A 15,107-nucleotide genomic window follows, 5' to 3' on the forward strand; every position below is an offset into this window, starting at 1 on the left:
AATTTTACTCCTGTCTTGCTTTTAGCCACCAATCAGGTAACCTTCGCTTGGTTACTTCTAACCTCTTAAAATCCACTTTCCCTTCACTATCCCTAAACCCCAATGCCTTGGGTAAGTCAGCCCCACTGCTTTCCACTGTAGGGTGAAGCCCTTTACAGAAAAGTATCAAGTGTTCAGCCGTTTCCTTCTCCTCTCCGCACGCAATGCACAAAGTGTCTATCTCCTGGTACCTGACTCTATACGTCTTAGTGCGCAAAACTCCAGTCCTGGCCTCAAACAACAAAGAACTTCCCCTACAATTATCAGATATTTTCTTTGACAATTTCCTGTTTAAAGGTCCGGTATGTTCCCAGTGCCGATTTCGTCAGCATCCCTGTTTTCCACAAAGCTCTCTCTGTTTCTTTCAACTTTTTTCTTAACCGATAATTGCTGATTTGCCCCCTTACTGCTGTCTAGATATATTTGTCAATTTTCTAGTTCGCTTTCTCCATTTCGTGTCAACATTCTTTATATACAGGTATCTGAAAACTTTCCTAGCCCACCGCTTTTCCTTCATCTTTCTCAATCGTTCCTCAAATGCTATCTTACTGCTAGCCTCTCTGCTCTTGAAAGACGTCCATCCCATATCACCCTGTATACCCCGATTTGGTGTATTGCCATGTGCTCCCAAAGCCAACCTCCCTACTCCCCGTTGCCTAATTTCCAGCCTTGCTTGAACATCTGGCATACACAGGACCGCATTACCGAAGGTCAGGCTAGGGACCATCACCCCTTTCCAGATCCCTCTTACCACCTCGTACCTATTGTAATTCCACAGTGCCCTATTTTTCATGACAGCTGCATTCCTACTAGCTTTATTCATTACATATTTTTCATGCTCTGTCAGATACTCAACACTTATTTATCCACACCCCAAGATACTTGTACCGCCGTCAGCGCATCCCCGCGGCAGCAAAAGTTACCGACCAGCCAATTTAATAGCACAACTTCGAACGCTTTTTGTTTTGCTTAATATTTTCAAACATAAATGTTTTGGCAAAATAAAATATTAGTTATTTTCATCGTTGCTCATTTCTTATTTTTACAAAAATCAAGCAGACGGCCCCTCGAATGCTCTTGGTGCGCCGCCCTGCTGTAATTGGCTGATTCCTCGTTGCGTCACGTGGTGATGTCTCATCGTGTCGTCATTTTGACGTCACTGTTAATAACTTGTGACAGAATTTGTCACAGTTGAGTAATCTGGCCCCCCCATACACTTTTTCCAGTTCGCTCAAGCAGAAGCGAACTTGCCAGATTTTCCTTTTCGTGCGCCGCTTGCTCGGCAAAGTGCGTCACCTTCGACAGGGCGCCGCATAACTACTTCGGCTAAATGTCACAAATTTCAATGCGCCTGCGATTGCTGTTCGTCGTTTTGGAAAACTAACTAGGGCTTCTAGAATGGGTACTGTTTCAGTTAGCTAAAAAAGGCGCGGGTTTGATAAAGAGCGCAAGATTCGACAGTGATGTGCAACACAATGAAATTCACAGCGAAAAAAAAAACGGCCGTGGCTTAGCTTGGTAAAGCCTGGTGATTGCGAAGCAATAGTGTGTTATTCTCGGATCAGCTGGTAGTATGGCTGGTGGTAGTCTTGGGTTATGCTAGTGTTACGGCTTACAGTGAATCATCTAAGAGGAAGTCATCCGTCGAATCCGTGTATGCCGACAAACATTTCCCTCACCAGCGTGCCCATTACAAAATCTTCCAGTATCGATTGGCCGACGGTGCGGTAACACTCCATTTTCTCCGCGTCGTAAGATATGCCCACTCGGTGCTTGCAGTAGCGTTCGTTAAAGCACGGTAGCGTTACGCCGTAATAAATGTTGGGGTTATTGTCCCCGTCCAAAATGCGATACAGTTTGTTGTACGTCTCCTCGTCGTCTTCACGATGCATTAGCGGTAGCTTGTATGTTTCGGCCACGTTGTAGATGGCCATCTTGTCTGCATAACACCCCCATCGTTCGTCGGTCATCTTAAGTTTGCCCCACTTGTGCATCTGCGTGTCCAGCGTGTCGCTGGTTGCCCCGGGGTCCGACGGTAGACCCATCTTGCCTTGGCGAGAGGAGCGGAGCTGTTTTATACAGCTGGTGTGACGTCACTCTGACTGTAGCGCCTCTGGTGAGAGGAGCGGGAGTTAGGCCGCCGTTGGTGGCTACCGCCTCGCCTCGCGACGGCGTGAGATGGGGCCCCGTTTTTACACAGCTGGTGTGACGTCACTCTAGGTCGCGTGGTGTGACGTCACGCAGCGAGGTCACGCTAAAGGTCAATGGTGCGTACCACCGCCTCGCTACGGAACGGGCTGAAGTGCGACCTAAAGTAGTATTGCTTCGCAATAAAAAGATTGCTCCACGAATGTAGTCATTCACATAGACACGACACACATAGTTGGCAAATAAATATGCTGTATACATGCGCAAGTCGAAGAAAGAACACAATGAGCGCAGCGGAACTCAAATGCACGTCGCCAAACGCGGCCGGTTTATTGCGCCGCAAGCAGATGACTTCGCAGCGAGCCCGAGAGGGGGTTGTGCCAACACCACCTAGACTTTTTAAGGCCTCTCCACGTTTGCGTGACGTCACCGCACTGCGACGGCCCAGTAGGTTCGGCTTCCGCGCTCGCATGCATTCGCGCATTTCAAAGTGCTGATTATGTCTCTCGAAAAGAAAATTACTTTTTTTTAAATCGTGTTTTGCTTGCCCACACCCTAACTTAATGTTTTTTTTGTTCTTGTTTCTTTGAAAGTATAAGCAGTTACATTTTAGCAGACTTTTACTGACTTTATATCAAAGCGCGCATGTGTGAAGATACGTTCGTAATATTTTTTTTATTGAAAATGAACAACGCAGAGGACTTTCACAAGTCGTATTTTATTGTCAGATGAGAAACACGATCAGTAGGAGTAGGAGGTAAGGTAACTGTTACAGCACTGAATCATAAAATGCAGTAAGTGAAGCCAACAACAGAAAAGTTGTAAACAGAAAGCAAACAAAAGAAAATATGCAGAATATATAATACAATGCAAAAATTGGTTTCGAAACTAAAAAAAAACTAACAAAAACAGTCACAAGCACACAGAGTAGTCAATTCTTCAATGTCTTCAATTTTCTCTCTTTTTCTTTTGCAGCCTTTTCAACTATAAGTTGATCATTTTTTCTTTTACACAGGTTATTTAGAAGCGTGTTTGCTGCTGCACTTAGGACATAGTGCATTACCAACTGTGAAGTGTGCCCATTCTCACACGCATCAAAGTCAATGCCGTCGTTTAACACATCATGTGTGAGTGCCAAGAGAGCCTCCTTTTGATTTGGTAGTGCATGAAACTGTGTCGCATGCTCTTCGCTTCTCAGTTTGTCAAGAACTATCTCAGCAGTAAGAACAGCATTTACTATGGCAGGCTGTGGAAACTTGAGACTACCACGAGTCATGGCCTTGACTAACTCTCCACCTTCTACTTCAATTTCATCTTCTAGCATTAAATTTTCTTTGCAAGTCATGCATAACAGCTTTTTGAACGCAGCGTGGGCACAATAGCCAGCAACGTAAGTGGTTGCTGGGAGATTTGGCGCCTTCGCATAATCGTCGTCCGTTACCTCAATGTCAAACACTTCAAGTACTGCATCGTTTACTGCCACCGCATCTGTTGCAGCCTCAAACTCTGGGAGCTCCAGAATGTTCTGTAGACGAAGCTTTTGCTCCGACTCATAGACTTGTCTTATGGAAATGTGGTATTGCGCACCAGAGAGTTGGCGGTATTTGCCAAACCTCTCTTCCAAGCAATCAGTCTGAAACTTTCCTAAAAGTACATACTCGAAGTTCATTTCATCTAGGCAATACCTAGTCACCTTTACCAAGGTGTCTGTCGTGAGTCTCTCTTGTAAGTATGCCTGTGTCAAATTTGAGAGACTGCCACAGATCTAGCCACTCCACTATACTTAACAGAAACTGGATCTGTGGACTTGACGCTGATGTAATCGGTGACTGCAGCTCATCACGAAGTCGAGTACCCTTGTTGCATGTCTTTACATTTACAATGTTCCACCACTTTGTTATTGTTTCAAGGAACTGTGCAGTACCAGACACATGATCTAGCTCAAGTCTGGGCCCACATGCTCGCAGAGCTGCTGCCGTAGACGGGCTGAAAATCCTTAGCGCAAGCTTGACATTCTGTCGCTCAATATTCGATGGGTTCAGAGATTTAGACGAAAGTGTTGGTGCTGATTTAATCAGCTGACCCTGTTCTTTCGAGTGAAGTTCTCGAAGTGTTTTAAATGAAGATGTAAGTATAGGTGGTTTTATATTAGGTCCTGTGGGGCTAGGAAAGAACATGCATGTTCCAGCATTTCGCTGATTGATCCAGTTATTCCTGACGCATTTTATTAAGTGCACAGGATCAATCAGAAAAAAGAGGACGTTTAGAGTCTGCAGGGTGTGGATACACACTCTGAAGTTTGCAGGGGGCCCCAGAAAGTGACATTGTTTTCCGGTTGATTGAGTTATTGATATACACTCTGAAGTTTGCAGGGGGCCCCAAAAAGTGACATTGTTTTCCGGTTGATTGAGTTATTGTCAGCTATGACTGATTATACGCAACCCAACATGCTCTAGCTGAGTAATGATGCTATGCAGAATAGTGTGAAGCTGCTATGCGTTGATGGGCTCTACTGGCAGTATGTGCACAACATTCTTCTGACGCGAAAGCAAGCTTTGCATCATAAAAACATGGGCTGTTTTTGCTGTATTAGGGCTATTTGTAGCCGCACCAACAATTACTCCTCCCTTATCAAAATACGGCTGCAGGTGAATTTCGTCCATCATGAGTACAACAATTTTTTCATGCTCCGTCATTGCTGCGACAAGCTTCTTTGCATACGATAGGAAAGAAGTGCCTTGCTGTTCAGCTGCCGGGCTTACGCTGTAGGAGTTACATATACGACGTATTGTAGATTGATGGGGTAATCTAAGGTTTCCGGAACTGTGAAGGAACCTATAAGCATGCGGAGAAACTGTAAATAAAATGCTTGAGAATACCAGCAACTCTGCAGAATACCGGGATGACCTGCTATGCTTGACAAGAAGAGAAACTTGCTCTTTCAAAAAACTAACTGCATTGGGTTGTTCAACATCTGCCAGTTCACAATTTAAGGCATCTTCAAGCAGGGAAAGTGCCAACTTAAGCAAACCATCAATTTTTTCTTCATGCTTAGACAACAATTTTTCGTGAAACGACTCTACAGCATCCAGCAGACCTATCAAGCAACAGATATCATGTACTGTGTGAGGGATGGTATCTATGCCATCAATTGTAGTCAGCTGCACATTTCGGTAATGAACTTTCACCGTGAGGTTCTCTAAGACCGTGACTGACGACAAAACACGAGGGACGTCATCAACAGCAAGATTGAGAAAAAGGACGCAGGCAGGTCGAGAAATAACATTCCAAAAATCAGAAAGCTTGATTTGAGGAAGGCACTCCAGTAGAACTTGGAAAGTGTCAATCTTGTTCTTTGCTTCTTACTCCTCGTGTGTCTGGAGTGACATGGCGATGGCATCTCGTAAAGAAGCTGCTTCAAGACGCATTCTCTTTTCAGTCGGTGCTTCTCGGGACGTAGTGGCGGGCGCAGAAAGGTACGCGGGACAGTTCGGGAATACACTGGGAATGGCGTCGGAGCTGAGACGAGCGATCTTCAATTTTGCCTCGACGACTTTCCCCGTTTTTGAGTCCACATACTTAGAAGTCCGAATGTCTGATTCTTTAAAGTGCCGCTCGCAGACCTGCAAAGCCCAGCGCAGATAAGGTTAGCATATTTAAGATTAATTCCATGGGTGCAATAGCAATTAGCCCAGTGAAATATTTCAAATTTAGAATATTTCCAGCTCGCCCACTAGGCCATGTTGTAGCGCATTATGTACACACAGCTACGTCGCGGAATAAATATCACGCTTTTTCGACTTACCACTGAGCGCTTTCCGGGTTCGAAATCAGCTCGTGGAATGGCTTTCAACCATTGCCTCCTTCTGTCAGCATCAGCTGGGAAAGTGAAGACGCGCAGTCTTTTCTCCATCGTAATTCCCGCGCCAGCCGGGAACACAACAGTGTCCTGGCATTTTAACAAATGGCTCAGGAACTGTCACGCGTCGGAGGAGAAATCGTGGAGAGGCCTTAAAAGTCTAGGTGGTGTTGGTTGTGCGAGCGGACGTGGGACCTCCTCTCCCGGAGTCTCGCGGAAGGGCTCAGAGCCGGCGGCGCGGTCAGCCCAGCATAGCGAGCGACATGGCGCAAGCGACCACAGCGCCACAACCTAGGCGGCGGACCCACTCCGCTGCCCAGCGGGCGACGGTTTGGCAAACGAAATTCTTCTGCACTCTGAAATTATTCGCTGGTGCAGTTTTTAAGCGCACGCGAGGATGTGCTAGCTTCGCGCTATATTTAACTAGATGTGGTAAGCCAGAAATGCCGACTACCGACAGCGGCACTGGCATGCAGTAAAAGGCGCTGGTGTGCTACTCCTGAGCAGACGACGCTGTTCTAGTTGCGACGTTGCCTGCGCCACAGCTAGGCTTGCTGCAACGATTGCCAATCTTCGAACTCGACTCCTCGTTTGCGGCTTGGTAAAGGCAAGGTAAGTCGCCTTCGGGGGCAAGATACGCTCAATGCGCGAACCTCAACTGCAACTTTCGGTGTATAATGAAGGCGCTGTTGTCTTCAGTGAACTTTTTCGCGCATAGGAGCTAGAATAGGCAGTAATTTGAGAATTAGGCATTGCGCGTTCCAAAAATCGGTGGCAGCACTCCAGGGTCATTAACTAGGGTACCTCGATGCATATTAATGCTTTACCATTAGCTCTGTGTCGGCGCCTCTCCGGCAGTCGACGCATCTGGCTTCAGGCCGCACCTCTCGCTTTTGTTGCTACCCTTACTTCTAGATCACTGCAGTTCACGCCATGGCGAGCGTTTGAAAACTTCGTCTGCCATTCCTGCCGACACGTACATGACGCAAGAGAAATATAAAAATTGTTGCATATCAGACCTTTCTATTTATTTACTACAGGAAAAAATACTTTAGTGTCTCGCGGTTCCTGCTATGCCTGTATATAAAAGGCAAGTAAAATATTATTGCTGTCTGCTCAGACGTCGGGTAACGGGAGCAATTCAAGTTTGGTTGTATTGCAGACGGCAAGCGTAGCACTGCTGTCCGAAGGTCGTCACGGCGTCTTGGTGTTTCAATACGGCATTTTGCGTTAATCACTGCTGTAGCAAGTGACTTCACACCACAAATTTTACACTCAATTTATTTTCCTCTTGGAGAGAAATGTGAAACGACGTGCATTGTTTACAATCTAGGTGCCTGTTGTTTACCATTGGCAATCGGATTATGCAGCGGCCGCAAACCGGAACTGCAAGGTCATACGCGTTTGCGTAACGTACTTTTCTTTTTAAATACATGTTCGGTCTTTAAAAGCACAGAAAAGTGTATCTGAAATATTGTTTGTATGTTTTTGGCACCTTGGGTTGCCTTTTTATTGAGGCGTCTGATAGGGAACCAAACGCGTGGCTGCATATTCTTTAGTCACTTCGTTTATCGGCAAAAGGCAAAAATTCGTTTGCACTTACGCCTGCTTATGAGCAGGAATGCGAATGCCTTTGCCTGTCTTTTCTTTCTCCATCCATTTTGCGATATTTATTTTCTTTAATTTTTGTATTTTACTAGCCGCTGCGGAGGCTCAGTGGTTATGCAGCCTGGCTGCTGACTAGACAGGCGTGGGTGCCATCCCGGCCACGGCTGTCGAATTTGGCTGGAGGCGAAATTCTAGAGGCCCGTGTATTGTCCGATGTCAGCGCACGTTAAAGAACCCCAGGTGGTCGAAATTTCTGGAGCCCTTCACTACGGCGTCCCTTATAGCCTTAGTCGCTTTGGGAGGCTAAACCCCCATAAGCCAAACCTATTTTTGTGTTTTATTTTTTAATTCTTTCTGAATTTTTATTTTCCTATTTATTTATTTCTGTTTAGCCTTTCCCCGTCCTCTTTTTTGTTTTTGTTTTGTTTATTTTGATGTCTTTTACTTTTATATTTGTTGCAAAACATGGCATTGTTCCATTTATTTTGCTCTAAACAGCTGCACTTCTATATTCTCTAACGTCACAGTAAAAAAAATCAAAGCATAGCAGTTAAGGCACAGTAAAATGTAAGATGGAGCTGCCGCTTGATGGTACCTAGCAGCACATTCATGGAATCAAAAAATATGCTGCACCTACCTCTCGCTCGGTGCCTAGGGCTGGGTAGATATGAAGTAGCTCTTCTAAACCTGGTTGTTTCTTGATGTATTGCCTCCGAATCTGAAAAGCTTTATTTATTGAGTGTCTGATCTTCTCGGCATTTCCATCTGCCATGCAGACTTCTTTCTTCATCAGGTCAATATGCCGTGCAAGGCTCCTTTTATCATCCCCATTCCAAAATGCCCTCTGCAAATTAAGAAGTAGTCATGGCACATGTGAACACATAGAAAAGTTATCACGAAAGACTTAATTCAGGAGTAAATTTACACTAAGGTTTATTATTGGCTTGAGACCATGCCTATCAGGTGGCTGCTGGGCTAAAATATGGTTAGATGACGGCCAGTCAAAGAATGGGACAGGTTGACTGATGGCAATGAGGTGATTTAATGACCGCTGGCCTAGCGCGAGTGCTCCTTCCCATGCTGCTGCCAGCTTCGTCTTTGTCACAATTTTCAAAATAAAGACAGAATTTCTGTGTTATAGTACACATTACAACGGCAGGCAGCATGTGAAATTGCGGCCTATAACTAACCTGTTCCTACCGCGGCAAGTAGACACAAAATGGACACAACGAAGAAGTGCTGACTTCCAAATGAAATTTCATTATACGCAAAATCATTTCCGCAAGAGGGCTGTCATGTTAGAGATGTGCCATATACCGTATTTACGCACATAATTTGCACACTTTTTATTCAGAAATTAGGGCTCGAAGAAGGGGGTGCGCAAATTACGTGGGAATTTCGCGAGCGCGACTTAAAAAACTCCACAAGGGTCATAGCGCGCAAAATAGGTATAGTGTATGTTGCTCCGTATACGTCAGCACCCGGACCCGCACCCCACGCTAGCCGCCCCCACATTTTTAGGCTGCTAGCATCAGTGAACAAAAAGACAGCCCGAAAATTTCAGAGTACAAAAAAGAAGCCCAGAAAGTCAAATTATTCTGTTGAGTACCTAAGCTAACATAAAAAACAAAAATGCATGCAATGATGAACTACAGAAAATGGAAAGTGGTGTTTTTTTGCTTTCATAAGAAACTGCATTCAACTGTCATTCATTTAAACTAAGAAGCTTCACTTGGAATCCCAACCAACACTTAATTGCTTCCAGTTGCTTGTAATTCATTATTCTTTATCACCGACTAGTTTCGAGGACATTAGGCAGTAAAGCACACAGTTGCAGTTTTAGTCAAAAAAGGGCAAACAATTTCATCAAGCTTAAAGGTGCACTGAACAAATGAGCAAAACTGCAGCAGCATTTATTTTTGTTCTTAGTAAAATTCAAATGTTTGGCTCTCGTAGCTGTGCTCACATTTGTTCGGCAAAAAAGATATCCATTGCAGAAAAATTTGGTCTTGAAAATGAAATATATTTTACTTCTACTCAACATTAACTGGTGACGATGACATTGAGACTATTATATGGACCCTGTGAACCCTGACTGAAAATACATGGATGTGTCTCACTTCAGAGGTGAACGGAAAAACATTTGGAGGACGCTTAAGCTTCCTCTTTAAGAGTGAGATGCGACAGCGTGTTGCAGCGCTGCCAAGGAGTCCAGGAAAGCCAACGCCCGTTAGGCGCGATGGGATGCGTGGCCGTTGGACAATTTAAGGAAAAGACACCTGTCTCACATATCTAGGTGGACACCGAACTAAGGGAAGGAAATTGAAATTATAATAATAATTGGTTTTTTGGCGAAAGAAAATGGCGCAGTATCTGTCTCATATATCGTTGGACACCTGAACCGCGCCGTAAGGGAAGGGATAAGAGAGGGAGTGAAAGAAGAAAGGAAGAATTAGGTGCCGTAGTGGAGGGCTCCGGAATAATTTCGACCACCTGGGGATCTTTTAACGTGCACTGACATCGCACAGCACACGGGCGCCTTAGCGTTTTTCCTCCATAAAAACGCAGCCGCCGCGGTCGGGTTCGAACCCGGGAACTCCGGATCAGTAGTCGAGCGCCCTAACCACTGAGCCACCGCGGCGGGTGGAAATTGAAATTAAAATTGGTTTTAAGGACAGAAAATGACCGCTGTCTCAATTCTCGCTACAGCGCCCTAAGGGAAGGAAAATCCCTTCCCTTACTGCGTGGTTTAGGTGTCCAACGAGATGTGCCATTTTTCGGTTATGTCCAAAGAGCTGACGACACCTGCTTTTCTGCGGCACAGGAGCTCCTTAACACTGTCGCGTTAGAAAACAGACTCACGTCTTTGCACGTCACTTGAGAAAGCAGCCAGTGAGAGTGACACCAGTTTTTAATTCATTTTTTGGTCTTCCCTAGATTATGGAAACATTGATTTCAGTGAGAGTAGTCCCTTTCTCACTAAAATATCCGAACATTTGGATTAGGTCATCTTCCACTAGTCCGCACTGTTCATTTAACATGCACAAGCATTTTCTATTGCATACACATTCTTCTGTAAAAAATTCAAAGCCAGTATATGCTAGATTCAGGCCTCTGCTAAATCCACACACCAAACAAATTACTTAATTGCAGTGTGGAGTTTGACTGTCTACACAATATTGATAGTCATAGAAGCAATACGAGCAGACTTTTAATGAGCTCAAACTTAACCTACTGCTGCTGTGCAGTTAAGTCAGGTGAAATCCTAGATAAGTTGCACAATTAAAAACCGTTAAGAATGCACAGCTTCATCTCATTATTTCATGAATTTGGTTAAAGTTTCGGTTCTAAATTCTGTGAAGAAAAAATGGCAGTCCCCTTAGTGCTGCCCTCTTCCCTCTATACTACATCTCACAAGCTGTTTGCCGCGCTCTGAAGTCAATCTGAACCAATCAGAAAGCTGTGCGCTGCGAAACGTGTTCCTTCACATCTCTCACCCTACAATTGCTGGCTCCATCTCTGGAAGGAAAGAGCACCAGTGTCCACCTGCTGCGCTCAGAAAACTCGGCTGATTTGGCGGACCCCATGTTTACGAATGAATAATAACAAATGGTTTTTTGGGAAACGATCTTCGTAAGGGAAGAGATAAAGGAGGGAGTGAAAGAAGAAAGGAAGAAAGAGGTGCCGTAGTGGAGGGCTCCGCAATAATTGCGACCACCTGGGATCTTTAACGTCCACTGACATCGCACAGCACACGGGCACCTTAGCGTTCTGCGTCCATAAAAACGCAGCCGCCGCGGTCGGGTTCGAGCCCGGGAACTCCGGATCAGTAGCCGAGCGCCCTAACAACTGAGCCACCGTGGCGGGGTAGTTTACGAATGGCAGAGCACGATTTCGTGAACGAAACACTCTCTATAGTTTGAAAACATCATCCCGAATTACCTTTTCTATTACTGCTATAATAGCTTCAAAAATGGTCACAACACCGCTCAAATATTCAGACTGTTTGTTGCCTTCCTTGGACCTGAATGGATGACAGAGCTCTACCTTTCACAGTGCTGCAAAAGCAACTTATGAGATGAAGTATAACTGTGCAAGCTCTGGATGCTGCATAGACAGGAAAGTGGCTCAGCGTTGCATCATGCCTCATTCTTGCTGCAGCAGTCGTAACAGAAACTTGGCGATATACACGAAAAGAAAAGCACCAATGGCCGTTATTCTTGAAAAAAGACATTTCTCAAATCAATCCAAATGTCTGCAAAACCCTACATCCTGAACGAAGACCTAACAACCCTTTTTATGGAAAACTGCTCTCATTCACATAGCGGATAAAGTTTGTTTTGCCGAAGCCACCATGAGATGATGGCTTTTGCGCTCATTACAGCTGTTTTAGAGGGGAGAGGGACTCAATATGAAGATTAAAAAAGAACAAAGTCAAGCAGTCAGTAGGTAAGATCACTTTTAAACTGCTGCCCGTCAGCACTGAGAATGAACAAATTAGCCATGAGGAGCGAAGGAAACCATTTTTAGAAACAACAGTGCACTTTTGTTTGCAAAGACAATAAACTCGTGGGGATTTACAGCCAGTTTCCTTTATTAAAGGAACAATGTGCCGTTCTCAGACACATCTGACCTGCAAAATTGTAAGCATTTTGCCCTGAATTATTTATGGCGATAAATTTTGCAAGACATACGAATAACGAAAAATGTCAAAAATAGATCACAAGAATAATTCATTTATTCTATACAGATCCACAACTGCAAACTTAGTTAAAGACAGCTGTGTGAAACAAGAAAACCACTCACATGTCCTTCATCACAGCTATCCCTCAGCTAGGGATATTGCAGCACAAGTTCTTTTGCTGCCTGAGCATACGGAGGTCCTGGGTACCTGCAACAAGCAAAAGTATAGCGACAATCTCACCACAAAACACACTTATAATTTCAAGTGCTTCGTTGCTCTGCATCTCGACACATGGAGCAGTTGAATTTAGATGAGTGGATTTTTAAAGACCTCCCAAAAAGTGTCATGTAATATGACACTTGTCACCCTGCCAATGTACAAACATCCTACTTTTCATATGGAGCCTTAAGCCAAAGGTCTGTACTAAAACAAAAATGACTCGATTCCGTTATGATGAGAAAATCTATGGATTCGGGTGCATATAAAGAGGCAGCAAGCAAGGGAATCACTGGTGTGACTCGGAATGAAGAATAAGTCCTGGCAATAGTTAATTGCTTGGAAACAAGTATGCAGATGTGGGCTAAAAACGGCAGCTTACCACCAAACAACTAGACTTTTGAAATCGTGAGCCAAAAGGAAAGCTCTCCGCACAAAAAAGACTTTGCGCTTGCTGACAGGTACGGGTACCCATTCGGCGATACCTGGATAAATGTAGTCGACGATGACGGCGAGACTTCTGTTCAATGTTGAATGTGTGCCAACTAGCAGCCAAAATTGGCGAACCGTTAGAGGCATGTGCAAACCGCAACAGCTGTACCCCTTCGTTGCACTGTTTCTACATGAAAGGAAATCTTTAAAACAGTTTCCGATGAATATTGCAGACTACTGTCAGTGAGATCAAGGCCATCGGCATTTTCTGCAGATGGCCAACCGGGGCTTCCACAGGCGGCGACGCTTGTTTTGGACCTATCCTCCACGATAGAACTCACAACCACTATTGCACAGTCGCACGTCTCCCGGCCATAACAAAGTGAGCTATTAAGTTACCTCAAAGCTACCTTGCAACACTTTCCTCCGCAACCTCAAATATTACAATGCTTCTTGGATGAATGGTGAGGTCCCTACGGAATAGAAGGTGCCAAAATTTCTCACGTCTTGAAACCTGGAAAGCAGCCAAGAAGCTACGCACCCGTTCCGGCCTATCACCCTACTAAGCTGCGTAGGTAAGCTTATTGAGAGAATGATCTACAAGCGCATTACATGCTTCCTTGAAAGCAGTCAACTGTATCCCCCAGAAATCAACGGTTCCGCCAAAGCAAGTCACCAATGATAATGTCGCCACCCTCGTTTCGTCACTTGAAGAGGACCATCATGCGAGGAGCATCCCAACAGCTGTTTTTCTTGACATCAAGGCTGCTTTTGACTGTTTTTCATCATGACATACTTGCAGCCTTGGCCAGATTAGTCTCGGATGAGAATTGTATATGTGGATTGAAAACTATTTAAAAAAGCGGCAAGTTTTTGCCACTACTCCAAACGGTCCAACATTGTTTCACACAGTAGAGAAGGGCATATTTTAGGGGGTCATACTAAGCCCTCTACTGTTCAATATCGCCCTGATACACACAAAAAGAAACCTACCCCACAGAGCACACAATACGATTTATGCCAATGACATCTGCATCTGGAGCGGGTCAAAATTGTGCCATATCACACAGCAGTGTCTCCGGAGAGCGTTACTGAATATCTACATAGATTTGGCTCCCCGAGGCCTGCAACAGTTGCCATAAAAAAGTTCTGTCAGGGCTTTCACAAGAAAAAAAAAATGGCTAGGTACCCACTTCTAGGTTGACGGGTGTTACCTTACGTGCCATGCCAATGATTCCTTAGCATCGTTATAGACAGAAATCTCTCTGACTCGCCAGATTAAAATTCTTCGTGAGGGGGTCGCCACATCATCCGAAGTTCTCTTATCCAAGACGGGAACACGATTGAGCTGGAAATGTCACTCCATGGTTCTTCTTCAACAAGCCAATGTTGAAGGAATATTCTGTTACTTCTTGCCAGTTCTTCACAGGCTATCACCAACAAGTAAAAGGTCACTATAGGCCGTGCGAAACAACTGCCTGCATACCAGGTGTAAATACGAAGAGACGCATGCCACAGGTGGCACTACGAGCTGCTCTGACATTTTTTGCTGAGAAATACTCTGTGCACATCCACACCTTCAAAGATGGCTCGACTTCCCAGCAGTCTTCCTCTTGTGGTCTTTATATGCCCCTGACAGGCCAACCGTTTTCCATCGCCTGCAGAGGAATGCATCATCCACGGCAGCAGAGTTCCACATGATCAAAAAACCGGTCACCTATATCTCGCGCCGAAACCATGGTAGTCGGGCTGTCTTCACGGGCGTCAAAACAGCGCTACAATTTCTGTACAACCTACTGAAGAAAACTAATCACCAGCCAATTTCTTTTGACATTAGTAACCTACATCATCAGGCTGATGATGATGATGATGGATTTTTATGGCACAAAGGCATCCATGGCCAGTGATTGCCATTGCACAAGATATTTTCTTCTACTCAAGGCGGGAGACCTTGTACCCGTTGTATCACCGGTGGGTATGCGGTGGCACTGGGAATAGAACCCCACACCTCCTGCATGCAAGGCGGATGCTCAGACCATTAGGCCACCACTGCGGTACTCCCGCAGGCCATTCTATTACATTTCAGTGGGCTCCAGCTCCTAGTGGAATCGCGGCCAACGA

At 45.0% G+C, this 15,107-nt stretch overlaps 1 pseudogene; it reads right to left on the reverse strand.

Annotated features, from left to right (window-relative positions):
• Positions 1–3,076: 3,076 nt before the first annotated feature.
• Positions 3,077–4,512, reverse strand: LOC144102547 (uncharacterized; annotated as a pseudogene).
• Between the last annotated feature and the right edge of the window lie 10,595 nt (positions 4,513–15,107).

Source organism: Amblyomma americanum, chromosome 1, assembly GCF_052857255.1.
Source record: "Amblyomma americanum isolate KBUSLIRL-KWMA chromosome 1, ASM5285725v1, whole genome shotgun sequence".
Lineage (NCBI taxonomy): Eukaryota > Metazoa > Arthropoda > Arachnida > Ixodida > Ixodidae > Amblyomma > Amblyomma americanum.